We start from the raw sequence: 23785 nt of genomic DNA, 5'->3' as shown, positions 1-23785 counted from the left end.
GAGTGCCAGCCAGGCACACACATGCCCTCCGGTAACTCGTGGGGAGGGGGCAGGTAGGCAAGTCAACCGATAATGATGACAGCTGCAGAAATGCTGTAATAATGGCAGGACAAGGCACCAGGGGACATTTCGGCAATGGCATTTAAAGCTGAAAATGTACACACTTGATGGCCAACAGTTTTGCATCTAGGTGTATAATTACCTAGAGAAATTCACATGTATGCGTGAGGAGACAGTCCCAAGGACATCTAGGGCAGCAACGTTGGAAACACAAAAGAGGTCTCCACCTCAGTATTTTCAATAATGGAGTAGACAACTAAAACTGTGATGTTAGGCAGCAGTTAAAATATATGTAATTGGGGACTTCTTTGTTTTGTAACTTATACCACAATAAATACACACAACTATCTGTGTTAACACAAGTACATCTGAAACAATATTGCAATAAATAAGAAATTGCAGAATAATGTCGTTCATGAACACTTAATTTTAATGGAAATAACACTATTTATGATTTATGGATACAAACATGTTGCAATATTCACACTTGTGGTCTTTGGCAAGGGAAAGAAGGAACTGGTGCTGGCGGGTAGAAGGAAGGACTTTTAATTCGTCAGTAATGCTGCTTTGAACAAACAAGATCTGAAGCAAAAATGATAGAATGTTACCATTGGTTAATTCCATTGGTTTTATTCTTTTAACTTTCTGTGTTTAAAATTTTTCAAAATTAGGGATGCCTGGCTGGCTTAGCAGGAGGAAAGTGTGACTCTTGATCTCAGGGTTGTGAGTCTGAGCCCCCCCACCTTGGGTGCAGAGATTAATTTAAAAAAATAAAGTCTTTAAAAAAAATGTCAAAAATTAAAAAAAAAAAAAGTAATCTTGAATGTCAGAGGAAAGGCGTCAGCTTTTCCCAGGGAAGCCAGGAAAGGTTCCAAGAGGAGGTGACAGCTGGGCATTGAAGGCAGGGTGGGGGTTGTCAGGTTCTACCAGGTATGGGGACTTGTGACAAGGAGATGCAGAGTGTTCAAGGACAGGGTATGTGTGCATGGGCTGTCTGTACTTTTTAAGTGTTTATTTATTTAAGGAGAGAGAGAGAGAGAGAGAGAGCACGGGGGAGGGGCAGAGAGAGAAAGAGAAAGAGAGAATCCCAAGCAGAATCCTTGCTGTCAGGGCAGTTCATGACCTGAGCCAAAATCAAGAGTCAGATGCTCAACCGACTGAGCCACCCAGGCGCCCCTCTCTGCACTTTTTAATACTTTTTTTTAAAGTTTATTTATTTATTTTTGAGAGAGACAGAGAGAGATAGCACAAGCAGGAGAGGGGGGCAGAGGATGTGAAATGGGCTCCATGCTGACAGCAGAGAGTCCGATGTTGGGCTCGAACTCATGAACTGGGAGATCATGACCTGAATCAAAGTCAGGTGCTTAACCAACTGAGCCACTCTCTGTAATTTTTTAAAATTTTTATTTATTTTTTAATTTACATCCAAGTTGGTTAGCATATAGTGCAGCAATGATTTCAGGAGTAGATTCCTTAATTCGCCTTACCTATTTAGGCCATTCCCCCTCCCACAACCCCTCCAGCAATCCTCAGTTTGTTCTGTATATTTAAGAGTCTCTTATGTTTTGTCCCCCTCTCTGTTTTTATATTATTTTTGCTTCCCTTCCTTTATGTTCATCTGTTTTGTATCTTAAATTCCTCATATGAGTGAAGTCATATGATATTTGTCTTTCTCTGACTAATTTCTCTGTCTTTCTCTAACTAATTATGCTTAGCATAATACCCTCTAGTTCCATCCACGTAGTTGCAAATGGCAAGATTTCATTCTTTTTGATTGTTGAGTAATACTCCATTGTATATATATACCACATCTTCTTTATCCATTCATCCATTGATGGACATTTGGGGTCCTTCCATACTTTGGCCATTGTCAATAGGTACTGCTATAAACATTGGGGTGCATGTGCCCCTTCAAAACAGCACGCCTGTATCCCTTGGATAAATACCTAATAGTACAATTGCTGGGCATAGGGTAGTGCTATATTTAATTTTTTGAGGAACCTCCATACTGTTTTCCAGAGTGGCTACACCAGCTTGCATTCCCACCAGCAGTGCAAAAGAGTTCCTGTTTCTCTGCATCCTCGCTAACATCTGTTGTTGTCTGAGTTGTTAATGTTAGTCATTCTGACAGGCGTGAGGTGGTATCTCATTGTGGTTTTGATTTGTGTTTCCCTGATGATGAGTGATGTGGAGCATTTTTTCAAGTGTCAGTTGGCCATCTGGATGTCTTCTTTGGAGAAGTGTCTATTCATGTCTTTTGCCCATTTCTTCACTAGATTGTTTTTTGGGTGTTGACTATGATAAGTTCTCTATAGATTTTGGATACTAACCCTTTATCTGATATGTCATTTGCAAATATCTTCTCCCATTCCCTGGTTGCCTTTTAGTTTTGCTGATTGTTTCCTTTGTTGTGCAGAAGATTTTCATCTTGATGAGGTCCCAGTAGTTCATTTTTGCTTTTGTTTCCCTTGCCTCTGGACACGTGTTGAGTAAGATATTGCTGTGGCCAAGGTCAAAGAGGTTTTTGCCTGCTTTCTCCTGGAGGATTTTGATCATTTCCTGTCTTTCGTTTAGGGATTTCATCCATTTTGAGTTTCTTTTTGTGTATGGTGTAAGTAAGTGGTCCAGGTCCATTTTTCTGCATGTCGCTGTCCAATTTTCCCAGCACCATTTGCTGAAGAGACTGTCTCTGTTCCATTGGATATTCTTTCCTGCTTTGTCAAAGATTAGTTGGCCATATGTTTTGTGGGTCCATTTCTGGGTTCTCTATTCTATTCCATTGATCTGAGTCTCTGTTCTTGTGTCAGTACCATACTGTCTTGATGATTACAGCTTTGTAATACAGCTTGAAGTCCGGGATTGTGATGCCTCCAGCTTTGGTTTTCTTTTTTAAAATTGCTTTGGCTATTCGGGGTCTTTTCTGGTTCCATACAAATTTTAGGATTATTTGTTCTAGCTCTGTGAAGAACGCTGGTGTTATTTTGATAGGAATCACTCTGCACGTTTTAAATGTTTGTTGAATAACTTGTGTTTGTCAAGCTGCCCCTTCCTTCCTCATTCTCGTCCCTGATTCCAGCTCCTGTATTTCTGGGCTGTGTGCATAGTCAGTAGGCTACTGCTTGAACAGCATGTGTCAATTTGGTGATTTTTTTTTAAAGTCTAAGTAATCTAATGGGGGTTGGGGAGGAATGAGCCAAATCTATAAAATTGAACATTAAAATGGGGAAATACCCCACTAAGCCAGGGAACAGAGAAAGAATTCTTGGGGGATACTGTCCTAGACTACATGTAAATTCAGTTGAAAACAAGCTGAAACTGATAGTTTTCTGAGAAAATATAAATCACCAGTTTGACCCCAGCAGAAGAACTAACTAGAAAGCCTCAACAGACCAATAATCATGAAGAAAACTGAGTTTTCATAAAATCCCAAAAACCTGAGGTTTATCAAACCTTCAAGAAAGGGATGATTCTACATTATTTAAGGGTGATCAACCATACCAGACCATGAGAAGAAGAGGTTCCAAGTTATTCTATGAAGCCAGTGTGACACTGACAAAGAACACAGAAAAAGATAAAAATTACTGGAAAAAATTGAATTTATGAATATTGGTGCAAAATTCATAAATTAGTATTAACAAATAGGATCATACAGTGTTATGTTTAAAAAACAAATACACCACAAACAAATATCTTAAACAAAGCAATAGGTCAAAAGAGGTGAAAAAATCACATAAACAGCTCCATAAATGCTAAAAAGGCCTTAAAGGCATTTTATGACAAATTCAAAATATGTCCCTGATAGTAACTCTTCTTTTTAAGTGTTTTTATCATGTTATTTTTTTTTCATTTTAGTTTATTTCATCATATAAGTGTGCTCTTTAATCTGCATTCTCTATTTCACCCACCCCCCACCTACCTCCCCTTTGATAACCATCAGTTTGTTCTCTATAGTTAAAAGTCTGTTTCTTGGTTTGTCTCCCTTTTCCTTTTGCTCATTTGTTTTGTTTCTTAAATTCCACATATGAGTGAGATCATACAGTATTTTGTCTTTTGCTGACTGATTTATTTAGCTTAGCATAATACTCTCCATCCACATCGTTGCAAATGGCAAGATTTCATGCTTTTTATGGCTGAATAATATTCCATTGTGTGTGTGTGTGTGTATACACACACATAGTATTATATATATACTATTATATGTATATATTATTGTATATATGTATATATATGTATATATACACACACAAATACACAATGTAATATATATAATGGAATACATATACACACACACACACACACACACACACTGTATATAATGGTATATATTGCAACGGTATATATATAACACAGATATATGTATACATATAAATATACCACATCTTCTTTATCCATTTATCTATGGATGACACTTGGACTGCTTGCATAGTTTGGCTATTGCAAATAACGCTGCAATAAACATAGGGGTACATGTATCCCTTTGAATTAGTGTTTTTGGGTTTTTTGTTTGTTTGCTTTGGTAAATACCAAGTAATGCAATTACTGGATAATAGGGTAGTTCTATTTTTAATTTTTTGAGGAGCCTCCATACTGTTTCCCACAGCAGCTGCACCAGATTGCATTCCCACCAACAATGCAAGAGGGTTCCTTTTTCTCCACATCCTCACCAACACTCTATTGTTGATTTTAGCCATTCTGACAGGTGTGAGGTAATAGCTTATTGTAGTTTTGATTTGCATTTCCCTGATGATGAGTGATGTTGAGCATCTTTTCATGTGTCTGTTGGCCATCTGTATGTCTTCTTTGGAGAAATGTCTGTTCATGACTTCTAACCTATTTTTTTAATTTGATTATTTGTTTTGGGGGTATTGAGTTCTTTGTATATTTTGGAGACTAACCCTTTAGTGGATATGTCATTTGCAAATATCTTCAGTAGGTTGCCTTTTAGTTTTGTTAGTTGTTTCCTTTACTGTGCAAAACCTTTTTATCTTTGATGTAGTCCCAGCAGTTTATTTTTGCTTTTATTTCCCTTGCCTCAAAAGATGTATCTTGAAAAATGTTGCTACGGCTGATATCAGAGAAATTACTGCCCGTGCTCTCTTCAAGGATTTTTATGGTTTCAGGTCTCACATTCAGGTCTCTAATCCATTTTGAATTTATTTTTGTGTATGGTGTAAGAAAGTGGTCCAGTTTCAATCTTTTGCATGTGGCTGTCCAGTTTTTCCAACACCATTTGTTGAAGAGACTACCATTTACCATTGGATATTCGCTTTTCCTTTGCCAAAGTCTAAGTGGCCTTATAATTTTGGGGTTATTTTAGGGGTTTCTGTTCTATTCCATTGATGGATGTGTTTATTTTTGTGCCAGTCCCATACTGTTTTGATTACTTTAGCTTTATAATATAACTTGAAATGTGCAATTGTGATAACTTCAGTTTTGTTTTTCTTTTTCAAGATTGCTTGGGCTACTCCAGGTCTCAATTTTAACTCTTATTTAATAGGAGTAGATGGATATTCCTTAACATAATTTTATGCATGTGTATGTGTGTGTGTGTGTGTGTGTGTGTGTACAGATATACACACATACAAGGGGAAAAGGACCACTATTACCTTGAACATTCTTTAATACTTCTCTAGAAGTATTGAACAATCCAATACAAATTTTGAAAATAAAAGTTATAAAAGGAGGCCAATTTATCAATTAAAGCTTTAGATGATGAGATTGACCACCTGAAGGAAAAAAGAACAAGATCATCCACTGAAAAACTAGGAGAAATAATAAAAAAATATAGTAAGATGGCGGCTAATAAATATTAAAGACAACAATGTATAGTTCTATTACATATAAACTTTAGCGTCTTATATCATGGAAAGAAGCATTTATAATATCAGTAAAAGTGCTAAACATAATTAGAAGTCAGTCTAAGCAGAGGTGGCAAGAGCAGATTCTTACTACTGCCGTTCACTCCTGGTTCCCCAGCACTTAGAATGGGGCCTGGCAATGGTAATAAATATTTGTCAAGTGGTGGCATGGCTCCCAGATCAATGGAACAGAAGTTTATCCAGACAAAGACCCACGCACGTCTGATAGACAGCAGGGATGACAGTAATCGCTGACACGAAGTGGTTCCCATGTGCCAGGCACAGTAGGACGCCCTTCACCTGTAGCCTAGCACGTGACCAGTCCTGGGACAGTCTGTGCACTCCAGAAGAGTGTGTGTTCTGCAGCCGTTGGGTGGGGTGTCCTGCACCTGTGTGCTGGGACCAGTTGGTCTGTAGTGTTGGGTATATTCAAGTCCTCTGTTTCCTTATTGATCTTCTGTCTGGTTGCTCTGCCCATTATTGAAAGTGGTTTATTAAAATCTCCTACTGTTACTGAGTTACTCTTTCTCCCTTCCATTCTGTCTGTCTGCTTCACCTATTTGGGTGCTCTGCTGTTAGATGCATATGTATTTATAATTATTATAACTTCCTGGAGAATTGACCCTTACATCAATATGTAATATCCTTCTTTGTGTCTTGCTGAAGTGTTGGACTCTTAGTCTACTGTGTCTGATGGAAGTATGGCCACCCCTCCTCTTTTTCAGTTACCATTTGCATACAGGGTCATCCCCCATCCTTTTGCTTGTGGCCCATGTGTGTCCTTACAGCTAGCTGAGGTGAGTCTCTTATAGACAGCGCATACTCGCATTTTTCTGCACCTTTTACCTGAAATAACTCACTTAATCTTCACAATAGACGGTGCTATTGTTATTACCATTTTCAGATGAGGAAACCAAGGCACAGGAAGGTTAGGTAACTTCTCTTAGATCCAGTGAAGCTAGAATTTGAACCAGCACTTGACTCAGAGGTCATGCTCTTTGTATCCATCCTACTACATAGTTAAATTGAGATTTTTTTTTTTTTAATTTATTTTTGGGACAGAGAGAGACAGAGCATGAACGGGGGAGGGGCAGAGAGAGAGGGAGACACAGAATCGGAAACAGGCTCCAGGCTCCGAGCCATCAGCCCAGAGCCCGACGCGGGGCTCGAACTCACGGACCGCGAGATCGTGACCTGGCTGAAGTCGGACGCTTAACCGACTGCGCCACCCAGGCGCCCCTTAAATTGAGATTTTAAATTTAGAAAGAGGGTGACTGGGTGGAGGGAGGGAAGAGATTATTCATACGTGACTTTGGGACAACTATCTAGCCCCTTGGGGGAAAGAAAGAAAGCTGGGCCGTACTATACTCCTTACACCAAAATATATTCTAGAAAAAAAAAAGATTAGAAAGAAGGAAAGATTAAAAAGAAAGAAAGAAAACCCTAACAGTACTAGTGGTAAACAGGGGCAAATGATTCTTAGGATGCTCTAGTAAGAAATATTTTTCACTACAGAAAAATCTGAAATTTTGTGCAAAAGATGGCATAAATAAAGTAAAAAAGAATATGACAGTTTGCAATACACATGACAAAAAGTTAATTCATTGCCTTAGTTTAGAAAAACCTTTTAAAAATCAGTGAGATAAATTGGAAAGGACATAGGCAGTTCACAGAAAAACGCAAAGGCCAGTTAATCAATAAACATGAAGATAATGTCTGCCCTTTCTGATAATTAAAGAATTACACACTGAAACCATAACCATTTTTCAACACTCACACTGGCAAACTTTAAAAAAACTGGAAAACGCACAGTGTTGTCGAGGTTGGAGGCAACAGGCACTCTCGTGCGTGGCTGGGCAGTTCAAACTGGCTCATCCTCTTTGGAAGACAATTTGGAAACAGAATTTCAGGCCCACCTAACCTTCGGCTCCTTACCCCTGGGGATTTATCCTCCAGCTAACCTCACACACGTGCACGACGATTATAACCAAAGACGTTTTTTGCCGCTTTGCGCGGCAGAAAGGTAGAAACAACCTAAGCATCCATCGACGAGGATGGATTCACATAAATTATAAGTGCATTTTTCAGCGGAACGCATGAGCTGCCGCAAAAATGAAGGCTCTGTCTGTGCTGGTATGTGGGGACGTGTGGTGTGTGTTAACAAAGCAGAGTACTGGAAATATGTTCCTGGCTGAGTTTAAAATAAAGAGGCAGGCACACATATGTATTTGTCATTATTTATGGGAACATTTTTGCAGAAATGCACAGCAGGAAGTGTGGCTCTGTTTGGAAGTGGAGTGGGGTTTGGGGTCGCAGGGGGAGGTTTCACGGTGCATTTGATTTTTTTTTCCCCTACAACCGTGTTATTTTCAGAATTTAAAAAGAAAAAGAAAGCAATTAGAAAGGGAGAATAACGTTTAAATGCCTCACCCTGAACTATCTCTTTAAATTTGTTTCTCAGTAGGTTCCCTCTTGTTACATCTGTAATTTTAAATCTGGAAGGGCTGAAGAGATGTCGCCAAAGGAAATGAGGCCTAGTGAGGTTTCAGCAGCTGCCCAGGGCCCCTGGCTGGGGGCAGAGCTGGGACTCCTACGATGCTACTTGAAATCCCCTGCTGCTTATGGGCCCCCCTGAGCTCCCCAGCTCAGCGCTGCTCGCGGTGTCTGGGTATCTAGGCTGAAGGCCCCCGTGTGGGAAAGTGGGGGTGCTCCAAGTCACCAGGAGGGAAGTGGCAGAGGGGACCTCGGTGCTTGGACTCCTAGAACAGTGCATCCCCAGGCTCATGCTCACCTGGGATGAAGGGTGGCTCCTGGCTCACCCACCTCAGGGATGGGCAGCTGGATGTGGAGATAGGGCAGACTGGGGGGTCATGGCTTCATCTGGGGTGCTCCTCGCTCCAGGAGAACTCCCCTGAGGCAGGCCTCATGAGAAGATGCTGACGAGCATGTTGGGTGAGGGTGCTTGGCTTGGGGAGGCTGGGGAGACCTGAGAGTGCTTTGTTGTCCCTATGCCACAGAGCCTTGGAGGAACCACCTTCGTTGTCAGGAACTGAGCAGGGACAAGGCTGGGCCGCTCAGAAGTACCTGAGGACGGATCAAGAGGAGGGAGGGCCAGTGAACCACCCATCTGCCTGAGCCACAAACCTCACCTGCTGGTCCAGGTAGGTGCCCTTGCAGCCATCCCACCCAGCCGTGCTAAGACCCTCGTGCCAACTCTCTCTCAGGCTCAGGAAATGTGACCACCCCACTGCCCATGTCCTGTGGCTTTCCAGTCAGTGCTTGGGTGAAGGTTCTCCCTAAACCCTCCTAAACCCACAACCTGAAAGAGGTACAGGAAAGCCCAGTCCTCTCTCCAAAGGACACTGCCCCAGGTGACCTTGACTCCCAAAGCCTGGGAAGGGGGCCAAAGGCTACTCTGGCTCCGGTAGGATGTCCCCTGCCTGAAGAAACACCCACTCCGAACCCTTAGCTGGGTCTCGACTGGCTCCTGCCCAGCTGAGCCTGGTTTGGGACAGGCCTAGAACGCAGCCAGACACAGGGATTGGGACAGATGGTATCTCCATAGACTCTTAGAACTGGAAGGGATCTTAGTGATATAATCCAACCTCAGTCTCTTTTAACCTCTCAAGCATAATATCAATAGTGTTGTTGACAATGTTGTAGCTGAACATGTCTAAGGAACCAGCTGTAATCTCGTCAAAACAGCACCGAAAGCCCTTGGGTCTCAGGCAGCCCTTCGTGGTTCAGCCCCTTCCTCCCTGCCCAGCCTCAGCCAGGAGGACCCCCAGTCCTTTCCCCTCCTTCCACCTACCCAGTGACTTGTAGCAACTCATCCCCCTTTGTGACAGGGACACTGGCAGTGATCAGACATCCCAAGCAGAGGGCATTAAAGCCAAGTTAGCATCACAGTGAGGCTTTCTCCCTAGTTTAAGTAAATTAATAAAATCAAGAAGGGGGGTGCCTGGGTGACTCAGATCATGATCTCACAGTTTGTGGGTTCAAGCCCCATGTCAGACTCTGTGCTGACAGCTCAGAGCCTGGAGCCTGCTTTGGATTCTGTGTCTCCCTCTCTGCCCCTTCCCTGTGTGTGCTCTAGCTCTCTCTCAAAAATAAATAAACATCAATCAATCAATCAATCAAATCAAGAAGGGATTGGGTAGTCAAGACAGGCTCTCACAGTAATAAGATCTATCTGAGAGTCTCTAAAATCTCTTTTCTACCAAAGAAGTTAACCGCTGTGTAAGCTATTGGCCAAGAACACTGTGATTGTTGCCATTATCGATAAAAGCGATCATAGATAGAGTTCCTTTCTGTGTCTCCCTTTATAATTTCCTGGCCCGGCCTGTGAGAGCTCTCCAGGTCAAGGAGTCTTAGCCACAGGCGAGTGGTTCACGTCCATCTTTCTGGCCATGCGCACCCCCCAGCCCGCACTGGACCCTGGTCCGCCTGGTCTAGATTGCCCCGAGAGGCAGCATCGAATTGTGGTGGAGAGCGCAGGCTCGGGAGCAAGGAGGGCGCAGGTCCCAATGCCACCACCCACTAGCTTTGTGATCTCTGTGTACGCCAGTCTTTTCATCTGTGAAATGGGGATACCAGCAGTCCCCCAGGGTGATGTAGAGATTAAAGTTAATATCTGTAAAGCGCTTGGAACAACCTCCAGCACTCAGTGAGTGCTGACCCATGTTAGCCCTGGTCACTACAGAAGCCACACTCTGCTTCCTGATTAACCTCCCTAAAGCAAAGTAGTCATCTCTCTGCCCTGCTCCAAAACCACCATGGCTCCCCATTGCCCATTCAGTGACTGTGTCTGACCTGTCCTTTAAGGGCCTCAAAAGCAGCAGCTTTACTGTTTTCTTTGCACATAATAACGAGTCAGTAGTGTTTGCTGAGAGAGAGGGTTTCCACCCTCAAGGTGGGTGAACTGAGTCCCTAAGGAATGGAAGCACAGCCCCTGGCAACCCCACAGCTGGGGGCTTGATCCAGGCTCTTCTGCCTCCCCCGTCGTGCCCCGACAGGAGCAGCCCTGGTTGTCTGTCGCCGCATCTGCCCAGGGGGCAGATTTGGTTTCCCCCGGAGCTGCGGGGGCCTCACGTGCAGGGGGCGCCATTCGGGCTCCAGCCCTCCTGGTACATGTCAGAGTGAGGAGGGGATGCCCGGCCACAGGCTAGAGCAGGCAGTGACCGCAGTTACAACTCACACTCGGATGAGTTCCAGCCAGGTGGCAGACGCGGCGTCTTTGTCCTCATCCATCCCTGGGAAGTAGCCAGAACCTCAGCTCCCATAGCTCAGGTGGGAAGCCCAAGGCCAGCAGAAACCACCCGCAACGTGGCACCTTGGTCAGGAAACCTGGCAAGCCCCGCATCCCGCACCTCACTGCTTCCCTGGCAGAAGAGAGGCTCGTGCCACAGAAGAGCGGGCACCAGGTTGAAGTAGGACAGACTCATGTCCAAAACCAGGCTCCTCACTGGGTGGGGAGACCTTGGCCATGTCAGTTAGCTTCTCTGAGCCTCTATTTTTCCATCTATAAAATAGGAGAACAGTACCCATTCCATTGTATTGATGGGAGGCCAAAATGGATCAAAGTGCCCAGGGGGCACCTGTACAGTGCCTACAGGGGGTGGGGCACCCTGTAACTTGTGGTCATTTTGCTCCATCCAGAGGTGTTCTTCCAAGCTGCCAGGTGCAGCTGCCTCTGTCCTGCAAGCCTCTCACTTTCCTTAGTTGAAAATCTCCTCGCTTGGCCTCCACTCTAAGATGAAGAAAAGCGGTGGTATCTTTAGCAAGGGAGGGGAGAGAGAACAGTCGAAATCTCCGAATCCTGGCAAGGGCGCGAGGCTCGGTGGAGAAGAAGCAGAGCTCTGTCTGGCTTTCACAGAGATTTTCCACGCCGGTGCTGCCACGCTCAGGAAGCCAGGAGTGAAGTAACAGAGAGGGAACACAGTAGACCACGCTGGTTCCTGCATGGAGGCCTGTTTTGCTTTATTCATTCAACAAGTGAATGAATTTGTTGGGATTCCAAGCGGTATGCTAAACACTGGAATATTCAGCAGCAAGACAGATAGACATAGACCCTGCCCTCATGGGGCCTTCATTCTAATGAGGGCGAGGACAGACAATAAACAGCATAAACTATGGGCAAAGGGTGGTAGGAGATAAATCCAGTGGAAAAACAGGGGAGGAGAGGGGATGCGAGGGCCTGGGGAGTTTGATTATTAAATACGGTCATCAGGACAGGCCTCACCAAAAAGGTGACATTGGAGACGCCGATTGTCTGCTCCCCTCGGGAACCTCTGAGAAGCCCGTGAGCTCAGAATTGGGGCCAAGTGCCCTTCACGAGATCCCAGGATAGGAGCTAAATCTAGAAACCCTCCTAGTCCCAGCCCACATAATGTCATGCCCTTCCTCTGAAACCTTCAATAGTTTCCTATTGCCTACGCAATTAAGTACAAATCATTCATTCTGAAATTCACGACCTTCCTTTTATCTCACCAGACCCTGCTCACCCCACCTCTGCAGCCTAGTCTACCTGCCGTTTCTGGAATATTCCACTCTCTGCTTCTCTCTATCACTCATCTGTTCTCTCTGCCCCAAATGCCCCTGTCTCAATGGTTTCTGTTAGCCTGCCGCCTCTCTGAAGACTTCCCTGACCCTGGGGAGCTGTGGTCTCTGAGCCCCATTACCTTGGCTTTACCTTTCTCATGGCCGTTACTCTCTGCCTTTGGTATAGGCATTGGTTTAACTATGTGATCTTTCCATGAGGCAGGTGTAGGGCTCAGCAAACATTGGCTGAATTGAGTATGGCCAAGCTCAAAGGTCCCCAGAAATACTGGGACAAGTGGTGGTGGTGGGGGGGGGTTTGTCCCACTCACACAAAGAAGGCAGAAGAGGGAGACGAGCAGGAAAGGAGAGAGGGAACCAAAATGTAGGTGAGACAGGATGGAGGTACTAGTGAAGAAATGGGACAGAGGTTCCCCACCATGTTTCTTCTAGTTGAGGCAGGTTGTCAAGAGACAGAGGGTGGGTTTTTTCTTCCCCAGAAATAGCTACTACCCCCTTCAGCATCCCAGACCAGTGTTTCCTGGTGTCTAACTAGAATACGTCTTACCATGGCTGGGGCTCATTTCCTCTGGTTCTATCCTCTGGATTCAAGGAGCTCTTTGAGTCCTCATTCAGTGAGGATCAGAGTGACTTTCTTGACTCCCCTGTCCAAGAGGCAGGAGCCAGGTCACGATGAGGCTGGCCCGTGGCCTGGGAGTTTATGCTCTAGTTGAGGAGGCCAGGACCCCTCTCAGAGATTGCTTGGGGGCCAGAGTACGGGGACCACCCTATGTCACAGAGGCTGTGCCAGCCCGTCACTCCTCAGCCACTCTCCCGGGCTGGCCTTCATCATGGTCAAATCTGTAACCAGAGAGCCCCCACTACAGCAGCACTGTCATCCTCAGGCCACTTGTGCCCTGGGCCCTCTCTGTCCCACAGGTCCCGTGAAGCCACGTGAGCCAGCCCTGCAGCCTCTGCCATCTGGCTCCCCACCATGGCTGGAGCAGCTGTGCTCTGGGCTCTCCCTCTACCTCTCTCCAACCCCCTCCCCCTGCCACCACCGCCTCCCCCCGCCCCCCCTCCCACCACCCCTGCCAGCAGCCAGCCTGGCTCCTGCCCTGTTTACACAGATGGGAACAGAGCTGGGTGTCCCTCCCATCTCTGCTGCCCCAAGGGGTGGTGCGTTTCTATATGGGGACCTGAACTCCCTCAGGGGACAGTCCTAACGTAATCCGAGCCCACCTTCCTCTCCACTTTTGTGTATTCCTGGTCTCCTCCAGGAATGTCGTGTGCCCTCGGGAAGGCATTCCCGTGGCTGTAACCCCAGCTCCAACTCCGGGGCAGAAGCCCCATGTGCACCCAAGGTTAGGAATGTAGCTGCTGGACTCAAATCTCTCTTTAGTGACAGTAGTTCCCACCTTGGTGTAGTGAGATTAAAAGAGCCCACGCTTACAGACTCTGAGCACAACATCTGGCAGTAAGCCCTCAATTAACGTGACTACTGCTGTCCAACTTTGAAGAGCCGCCTTGGCCAGCACCACCTCCAGGCAGCCTTTCTGGATTGTCCAGGGCTCCTCCTCTGTGCTCCCGGCACCCCTTCACCAGGCCTCTGGAGTGCACTTATGCAGACCTGTCACAGTTTCTTTGGGGTCTTTGTACCCACTAGAATCTTGTGCTTTGACTATAAGCACCTTGAATGCAAGGAACGGTCTGGCCCATTATTTTGCTGAATGAATGGTTTCATGAGTGACAGGCAGCCGAGAGAGACGGACTGAGAGAATAGGATTGTGCCTTCCAGGACTGACTTTTCCAGGGCCTGTCCTGAAAGACCAGGATGCCCACACCGAGGCCTGGGGGTAGGGTGAGGAGGCTGAAGACCACCCCGCCCCGTGTCCCATGGCCCAGTGCAGTGATCCTCGAAGCCCCATTCAGCAATGTCAGCATCACCCAGGAACCCAGGAACTTCTAGACTCCACCCCAGACCTGCCACATCAGAAACTCAGGCAGGGAGGCAGCATCTGCAGGAAACAAGCCCTCCAGGTGATGCTGAGGCACCAGAGTGTGAGAACCACTCTCATGTTTCAGAGTAACTCAGGTCCGTAGGAGGTAGAGTCTCGGGGGTCTCTGCTCTGGTGAAGGCTTCCAAGAAAGCTGTCGGCTAGGTCCCCAGGACATAGCTCCTGCTGATCCCACACTCCTGAGCTTGAGACCCTTTTGCTGACAGGGCAGGTGTGGGGGAGAACACTGTCCCCACAGACCTCTCCTTTCCCAAGCGGCACTAGACCAGAATGGGTCCAACCGGGTCTTGGTGTTAGGCCCTCCCCACTGCCATTGACCAGCAGCCCTTCGAGGCCAGCCCCTGTAGCAAAATTCAGGGCAGACTTCTGGAATATTAGGGCTAAGAAAGACCCTAGAGAGCATTGGCTACATCCATGAGTTCTCTCCCCCTCCCCCAACACACATGCACACACACATACACAACTCAGCATGCCCACATACAAATACATAAACACGCATGCTCCCCAAAGCACACACAAGCACACAAAACCCAAATAGTCATAAACACATTCCCAAGCACACCCAAATGCCACTCTCCCTACGCAGATGCACACACACAATACACCGATACACCTCAAAATACACAAACATAAATGCGTAGGTCCACTGGATCCATTCCGAGGGCAGCTGTAGCAAATTACCCCAGACCCTGCAGCCACAAACCACAGACGTTCATTTTCTCAGAGTTCTGGAGGCCGGAAGGGTGACATCCAGTGTGCTGGCAGGGGCTGTGCCCTCCTGCAGGCCCTCGGGGGGAAGCCTCCCTGGCCGCTTCTGGCTTGTGGGAGTGGCCGGCACCCCTGCACCTTGGCTTGTGTGGTTTCATGTCTCTGTCTTGGCCTGTGTTCTCGTGGCTGTCTTGTCTGTGTGTCCATGAAGACTTCGTATGGGGACACCAGGCGGTGGCCTTATGGCCCACCCTAATCTAGTATGACTTCACTTTAACTAGTTCTATCCACAGAGACCCTATTTCCAAATAAGGTCATATTCTGTGGCTCCAAGTGGACAGAATTCAATCCAGTGCATTCACACATTCCCAAATGCACAGGTATGGAGACAGACAGACAGACACACACACACACACACACGCACACACACACAGCCCTGGCAGATGAGAACCCTCAGATCCTGAGGGGAGAAGAGTCCTCGATGTTAGAGCCCCCGCCTCTGGAACCAGCACAATGCAGGTCACACCCTGCTACGGCACTTATCCCGGCACGGCTTTTCATCTTGGTTTGGTTTTTGTTTGTTTGTTCGTTTTGCTTGGTTAGGTGTGCCCAGTACAACATTCAAAAAGCGAAAAAGAGAATATAATGAAAGTAAGTCTTCCTCAGGAGGCTTCAGCCTCCACCTAGTTTCCTTCCCAGAAGGCAACCACTTAAGCGTGTCCTGGGTCTCCTTCCAGAGACCAGGCAGACGTGCAGGGGGTGGCGTTTTCCCTGCGCCATCGTCCGTGTCTTGTTTTCTTCGCTCAACAGAGCATCTGTTACTCTTTATTCCGATTACCTCCTCTCATGTTTTGGGGCCTCTCCCACCTGATGGAACGAACACTCACTGCAGCCAGGTCCATGGACCACTCACTGAGGCCAGGACCACAGACCGCTTACTAGGCCAGGACCACGGACCACTCACTGAGGCCAGGACCACGGAACGCTCACTGAGGCCAGGACCACGGAATGGTCACTGAGGCCAGGTCCACGGAACGGTCACTGAGGTCAGGTCCATGAAACACTCACTGAGGCCAGGACCATGGAATGCTCACTGAGGCCAGGACCTCAGAACTCTCACTGAGGCCAGGTCCATGGAACTGTCAGAGGCCAGGACCATGGAACTCTGAGGCCAGGACCACGGAATGCTCACTAGGCCAGGACCATGGAACGCTCACTGAGGCCAGGACCACGGAATGCTTACTGAGGCCAGGACCACGGACCGCTCACTAGGCCAGGACCACGGAACGCTCACTGAGGCCAGGACCACGGACTGCTTACTAGGCCAGGACCACGGAACGCTCACTGAGGCCAGGACCACGGAACTCTCACTGAGGCCAGGACCACAGACCGCTCACAGAGGCCAGGACCATGGAACACTCACTAGGTCAGGACCACGGAACAGTCACTGAGGCCAGGATCATGGAACTCTCACTAGGCCAGGACCACGGAACGCTCACTGAGGCCAGGATCATGGAACTCTCACTAGGCCAGGACCAGGGAACGCTCACTGAGGCCAGGACCACGGAACGGTCACTGAGGCCAGGCCCATGAAACACTCACTGAGGCCAGGACCATGGAATGCTCACTGAGGCCAGGACCACGGAACTCTCACTGAGGCCAGGTCCATGGAACTGTCACAGAGGCCAGGACCATGGAACTCTGAGGCCAAGACCACGGACTGCTCACTAGGCCAGGACCATGGAATGCTCACTGAGGCCAGGACCACAGAACGCTCACTGAGGCCAGGTCCATGGAACTCTCACTGAGGCCAGGACCACAGAACTCTCACTGAGGCCAGGACCACGGAACTCTCACTGAGGCCACGACCACGGAACTCTCACTGATGCCAGGACCACGGACCGCTTACTAGGCCAGGACCACGGAACACTCACTGAGGCCAGGACCATGGAACTCTCACTGAGGCCAGGACCACAGACCGCTTGCTAGGCCAGGACCACAGACCGCTCACAGAGGCCAGGACCGTGGAACTCTCACTAGGCCAGGACCACGGAATGCTCACTGAGGCCAGGATCATGGAACTCTCACTAGGCCAGGACCACAGAACACTCACTGAGGCCAGGACCACGGAACGGTCACTGAGGCCAGGACCATGGAACACTCACTGAGGCCAGGACCATGGAATGCTCACTGAGGCCAGGACCACGGAACTCTCACTGAGGCCAGGTCCATGGAACTGTCACAGAGGCCAGGACCATGGAACTCTGAGGCCAAGACCACGGACTGCTCACTAGGCCAGGACCATGGAATGCTCACTGAGGCCAGGACCACAGAACGCTCACTGAGGCCAGGACCACAGAACGCTCACTGAGGCCAGGACCACGGAATGCTTACTGAGGCCAGGACCATGGACCGCTCACTAGGCCAGGTCCATGGAACGCTCACTGAGGCCAGGACCACGGACTGCTCACTAGGCCAGGACCATGGAACACTCACTGAGGCCAGGACCACGGACCGCTCACTAGGCCAGGTCCATGGAACGCTCACTGAGGCCAGGACCACGGACTGCTCACTAGGCCAGGACCACGGAACGCTCACTGACACCAGGTCTATTGTAGTTTAGCTTTCCTCCCCACTTCCTAGCCCAGTGCGGGCACAGAGCAGGTGTCCAGTTAAGGCTGGTTCTAGTTACACGTTGACCAGTCATCGACAGTGGGTTGGGTGTGCATGGGCTGGGGCTCAGCCCCTCTGTCTCCCCAGCATGTGGCACGGTCCACCAGAGGCCGTCCTAGCAGCAGCAGGAGCTGAGGGGGATGGCACCCAACAGTGCCTCCTGCCTGTTAGCTCCTGCTGCCGGGCACCTTCATCCTGCTCTAACTGGGGCTGTTCCTCCCCTCCGGGGCCCTCCCCTCCCAGCCCACTCAGGACTCCCTCAGAGAAATCCAGCGGGCAGGAGGCTGGGGAGAGAACAACAGTGCTGGCCTGACGACGACGAGCCCTTTGCCCAGTCTTTGCTAGCCGAAGGCTCAGTCCCACTTGTTACCACAGAGACAGGAATTACGGCAGTAAATCAGGGTCGAAGTGAAGCCTGCAGCTTGTGGAGGGAATGTGTTCGCTCCACAACACTCAGATAAGAGATGTGCCAGGTTGTGTGTGTGTGTGTGTGTGTGTGTGTGTGTGTGTGGCTGCTCAGCCTGAGATCTCACCGTGCCCTCAATCTACTGATGGAGCTGGGCTCCAGGGGGGATGGGGTGGCCAGGGGCCACCCAGCCCTGTGAGACTGAGGCCAAGGACATACTCGGCTGCAGCAAACCTCTGCTCATCTGTGGGAGGAAGGGCTTAGATTCGAGAATTTGTAGCAGCCCCTCCAGCCAGACACTCTGGGTTGGAGATCGGGGGGCCAAGTGAGACCCACCCCAGCCTGCTGCCAGTCATTCCTTTCTTCCACAAATATTTGCAGAGAGACAGAGCACGAGTGGGGAGGGGCGGAGAGAGAGACACGCACAGAATCCGCAGCAGGCTCCAGGCTCCGAGCTGTCAGCACAGAGCCCGACACCGGGCTCGAACCCACGAACCCACGAACCGCAAGATCATGACCCGAGCCAAAGTCGGATGCTTAACCGACTGAGCCACCCAGGGGCCTCTTTTCCACAAATATTTGTAAAGCACCAAGCTCTAACCAGCACAGCAGAGAAAATACTAAGCAAACGTAGCCATTAAGGAGCTTTGCATCCACTGGTGGAGCCAGCCATTTAGTACGTCATCTTGTAAATGAACGTCAAATGTACTAGGTTCAAACAAGGAAAATAATACTTAACTGTATTGAGCCATTGCTATATAGCAGTACCATTCTAAGTGTTTTATGTGAATTGGTTCATACATTCCTAACACCCAGCCAATAAGGTAGATGCTATTAACATTTCCATGTTACAGATAAGGAAACAGAGGCACAGGGAAGCTGAGATATTTGCCCAAGGACATGGAGCTTATAAATAGCAGAGACAGGATTTGGGACCCACTCCTAAATGTCATACTGTGTCTGTGACCCAAGATGCTCTGAGGCATGGAATGTGGGGGCTTCACCTGGTCTGGGGTTCTTCCCTATGGAGGCAAAAACCGAGCTGCAATTAACTAGGGGAAAATGAGTTAACTAGTGGGAGGGAGGAATATTCCAGGTGGAAGGTCTAGCATGTGCAAGAGACCTGTGGTGGCAAGAGAGAAGGTGGCATGCCACTTACTAGCACCATGACCTTAGGCAAGTGATTTCACCTGTCTGGGCCTTAATTGTCCTCTCATCAGGGGATGATTTTAGTACCCTTAGGTACTTGTGAGAGCTACATACTTAAATGGGAAGTATTTCTCTGAGGCTCCATAGTAAGTGCTCCATAAACATTAGCTATTAATAAGATCGTGCCCCTCCCACACACACCAAGGGCTTCCTGGGCTGCCCTAGCTGCAGGATCTGGGCTCCTCACACAGAAGACTTGGCCTTGAGATGAGGAGGGCCTGGCCTGCTGGCCTGGCTGGTTAGGACAGCAGTAGCTGAAGCCAGGCCAGGTCTGGAAGGAAGGAGGTGAGCTCTGGACCAGGGGACTGACTAATAAAGACAGAGCTTGTTCTTTTTGAAGCTTTTGCCCACTTCCCCAAGCAAACCTCGCCTGCGGCCTGGGACTGCCCAGCCTCCAGCTTCTGCCACTAGAGGCCAGGACGGGGAGAAATGGGAGGGGAGGAAGGCCACACACTTCCCCGTCAGATAAGATGTGCAGCTGAGGAGGGGACTGAGGATCCTGACCCCCCAGCCGACATCCCCACCGTCACTCACTGCCCCTCCTTGGCCCAAAAAGCCAGGCTGACATTCGTTTTTCATGCATAGGAAGAACAGAGGCAGCAACCTCCAGGCTGCAGTTTGTGGGGTCTTGGACAGTCCTCCCCTGGTCTGTTCCAGAACAGAGTAGGCGGGAAGAGACCAGGAATGGTCCAGTCTGGGCCCTTCACCAGCACGTCGCAGATGACCTGGTGCCAGTGACGGTAGTACTGGCTAATGGCACTGCTTCTCAAGCATTTGCAAAGGGGTTTGTGTGAGTTAACTCATTCCATGTTCATAACAACCTTGTGAGGCAGTGCCGTTATCCCCGCTTTCCAGAGGTGGAAACTAAGACCCAGAGAGCTGAGGTCACTGTCCTCACAGTGCTGTCACACAGCGAACAGGGGTGGACCTGGGATTTAAGCCCAGACAGTCTGGCTGCAGACAGTCCACTTCTTCCCACCGCCCTGAATAACCTCCCTGTGTTCATGCCTCCCTAAAATTCATGCCGAAGAGAAATTCCCTGATGCCCCTGCACCGGGCAGGTGGGTGCCCCTGTTCTGTGTTCCCTTATAACCCTCAGATTTCAAGTTGCATTCTTTCCACTGCTGCTACTTTGGTCTCCAGAAAGCTCTCTACCCCTCTTCTTCACACCCAAGAGCTAGAAAGAAGGAAGAAGGAAACCTCTCCAGAAAGGAGGTCCAGTCGTGGTTTAAGGGTGAGGACAAAAGGCAGGACAATGCTCTGGGTTTCCATGACACTGTCTCTGCTTGCTGCTGAGGAAGCTGAGGAAGGTGCTGAGATGGGGGCGAGGCTCTCTTCTCTCTTCTGTTTCCTCACCTCCTTCCTCACCTCCTTCCTTCACCTGCCTCACCTTCCTGCAGGCTGCACCTGCCCAACCCTGCTGATGGACTGCATCCCACTCCAGGTTAGAGGCTCGGCCTTGTGTCTGGAGGCCCTCCTAGGCAGAACGGCAGCTGGGCCATGCCTCTCCCAACAGCAGTCGTCTCCCCAAACCCCAAAGACTGGGAACCCCCTGAAGAGGAACTTGTGTTTGTACTTCCTGGGAAGAGTAGATTTGCCACGAACTGTTGTTGAATGAACAAATGAACAAATGAAAGCATAAACCAGTGATCCATCCTGCACTCGAGCCATGACTACTCGTTTTCACATTCCCAAAACACCATGCTCTGTCCCCCCTCTGGCTCTTGGCCAACATGGTTCCCTCTGTCCATGCTCTGCACCACACTGCTGATTCGAATTCCTCGCATCTCAGCTCAGAGGTGACTTCCTTGCAGAAGGCTTCTCTGACTGCTCAAGGTGGGCCCTCCCCATGACCCCCTTTACCTGGGTTACCAAAGTGTGCCAGAGTGTGTGGTGGCTCGTGCCTGGCATGCTTACAGGTCTCCCCAGTGAGTCTGGGAGACTCATATTGGTGGGAAACGGAACTGCCAGGCCCCCAGGGCCTCGCATGATGGCTGGTGCATGGTAGGTACTCAGCCCTTCTTTGTGGAAGGAAGGAAGGAAGAGAGGAGGAGGGAGGAAGGAAGGGGGGTACTTTTGGAAGGAGAGAAAATGAGTGTGTAGGAGTTAAGTGGAAAAGAGCAGCATCCAGGACTCAAACCTCCTTAGAGCCAGATGGAAGGCAGAGCTCTTCCCAGCCCGGGCCCACCCCCTTCCCTCATCATGTACGGTATTAACCAAATAAAAGTCACACGTCCTTCTGGCTGTGCTGCTGGTCACCAAGCACGTACACATCCCTGCCCTGGTTCCAGTCCCCCAGACAGCCCTGACAGGGGCTTCCCAGCTGTTCCCTTCGTTTTAAAGATGAGATCCAGCAAAGGGTGCTGGGCAAATGCATAGCCACTCGCCAAAAGATGAACTTAGACGCTTACGTCACAGCCTCTGCAAACTTTAACTCAAAATGGATCATAGACTTCAGTGTCAGAGCTAAAACTATAAGATTTTTAGGAGAAAACATAGGAGTAGGCAAAGGTTTCGTAGATACCATCACCATCCCCAAAGCACGGTCCATAAAAGAACATTTGATAAACTGGACTTTGTCAAAATCCAAAACAGTGGTGCTTCAAAGATACCATGAAGAAAACAAATAGACGAGCAACAGACTGGGAAAAAGTATTTGCAAAATACACGTGATAAAGGACGTATATCCTGAACATAAAGATGTTCAGGAGCCCTGAGAAATGATGCCGCCCTGGAAGACGGCCTGGGCCCCTAGGCCTTGTGGTCTTTAGATTGCATTTGTTCTTTTGCAGCTTCCGGGTAGCTGAGCGAAGCCCCCAGGCCTGACTTAGACCCTCTCTGGAGAACTGACGCAGGTAGGGAACGGCCCTCCAAGGCCTTCAGATCGCGCCTGCGCCTTCCGCACCCCGCCTTCCCCCGCGGCTTCCTCAGCGCGGTCTCCCCCAGGTGGCCACCAGCAGAACTGTACCTTGGTGCGGCAGCTGCCAGAGATGCCAAGAGAAACGCTCCTCGGGCTACTCTGGCTTTTCCGGCAGAAGGCTTGCTGTTAAACGGTAGCGTGTTCAGGGGCGCCCAGGAGCTCAGTGGGTTAAGCCTCCGACTCTTGGTTTTGGCTCAGGTCATGATCTCACGCTTCGTGGGATCGAGCCCCGTGTCAGGGCTGTGCACTGACAGTGTGGAGCCTACTTGGGATTCTTTCTCTTCCTCTCTCTCTCTCTCTCTGCTTCTTACCCCACGCGCTCTCTCTCTTTCAAAATAAATAAGTAAACATTAAAAAGAAAACTATAAAAAAAGGTACCATGTTCAGTGTAAATCCTTGTAAGTTTATATTTAGCTAAACGTGCTTGTGTCAATGAGTTAAGCAGTGACCTGGGGTAGTAAAACCGTGGGCAGCCCCTGCAGAAAGAGAGGGGAACAGAAGGATGTTGATCTGGCAGGTAGAAGGATGAGTTCGTGTGTTTCCCTATTTTTGTGAGTTAGCACAGGGAGCCCCGGACCCGTCCTGCACACCACCCTCTTCTTTATTCCCTTCTCTGTCCCCATCTCCAAAGCCTCCCCAACTCCAGACAGCATTCCGCTGTGCCCCTTGGAGCTCTGCGCCCACTTTTCATTTGACAAGAGTCTGTGTGATACTTCTGTGTCCCAGGCATTGCTCTCCATGACTGACAAATCTTAACCCAGTTATCCATCTTTTTTAAAAAATGTTTATTTGTTTACTGAGGGGGAAGGGGCAGAGAGAATGAGAGGGAGAACCCCAAGCAAGCCTCATGCTGTCAGTTCAGAGCCCGACATGGGGCTCCACCTCACAAAGCATGAGATCATGACCTGAGCTGAAATCAAGAGTCAGACACTTAACCGACTGAGCCACCCAGATGCCCCCACTTACCCCTCTTAATAGCACTGCAAAGTGAGTACTAGTTACACCACTCCCCTTTTGTAGATGAGTAAATGAGGCAGGGAGACCTTAAGTAGCTTGCTCGAGGTGACTAGTAAGTGTTGGAACCGGCATTCAGTGCCACAGAGCCCAAGATGCCCAGAAACACCCCCAGCTCCTGCAGCACCTCGCCTGCCCACTGGGAACTGAAACCTTAGACTCCCCAGGACGGGGCCTCCCTTACCACCCTCTCAGGCCTGGGGACGAGAGAGATGTATTCCTTGCTCCTCTGTGCATCTTCCAGACTCTTCTTCCTTCCTTCCTTCCTGCTGAAGCCCCCATCTTGGACCCAAGGTGCCAGCCTAGACATCTCGCTCCCCGTCTTTGGTACAGGCTCTGACTCCCCGCCCGCCCCGACCAGATCACTCCCCTCCTTCCCAGA

The 23785-nt window shown here is 48.9% G+C and overlaps 1 protein-coding gene across 7 annotated transcripts in view; it reads left to right on the top strand.

Annotated features, from left to right (window-relative positions):
• TMEM63C (transmembrane protein 63C) overlaps positions 1–23785 on the top strand; it is a 74518-nt gene that overhangs the window by 11553 nt on the left and 39180 nt on the right. For 4 of the 7 annotated variants that reach the window (XR_007453651.1, XR_007453652.1, XM_049612429.1 and 1 more), the window contains exons 1-4: positions 7930–8051; positions 8383–8586; positions 8936–9079; positions 22262–22324. The gene's annotated coding sequence lies outside the window, so the exon portion shown is untranslated. Of the gene's footprint in view, positions 1–7929; positions 8052–8382; positions 8587–8935; positions 9080–22261; positions 22325–23785 lie in introns of those variants that run through there. The other 3 variants (XM_049612431.1, XM_049612433.1, XM_049612430.1) reach the window with 3 other exon arrangements.

Source organism: Panthera uncia (assembly GCF_023721935.1).
Source record: "Panthera uncia isolate 11264 chromosome B3 unlocalized genomic scaffold, Puncia_PCG_1.0 HiC_scaffold_1, whole genome shotgun sequence".
NCBI classification, from domain to species: Eukaryota; Metazoa; Chordata; class Mammalia; order Carnivora; family Felidae; genus Panthera; species Panthera uncia.
This window is presented reverse-complemented; position numbering and strand designations above follow the sequence as displayed.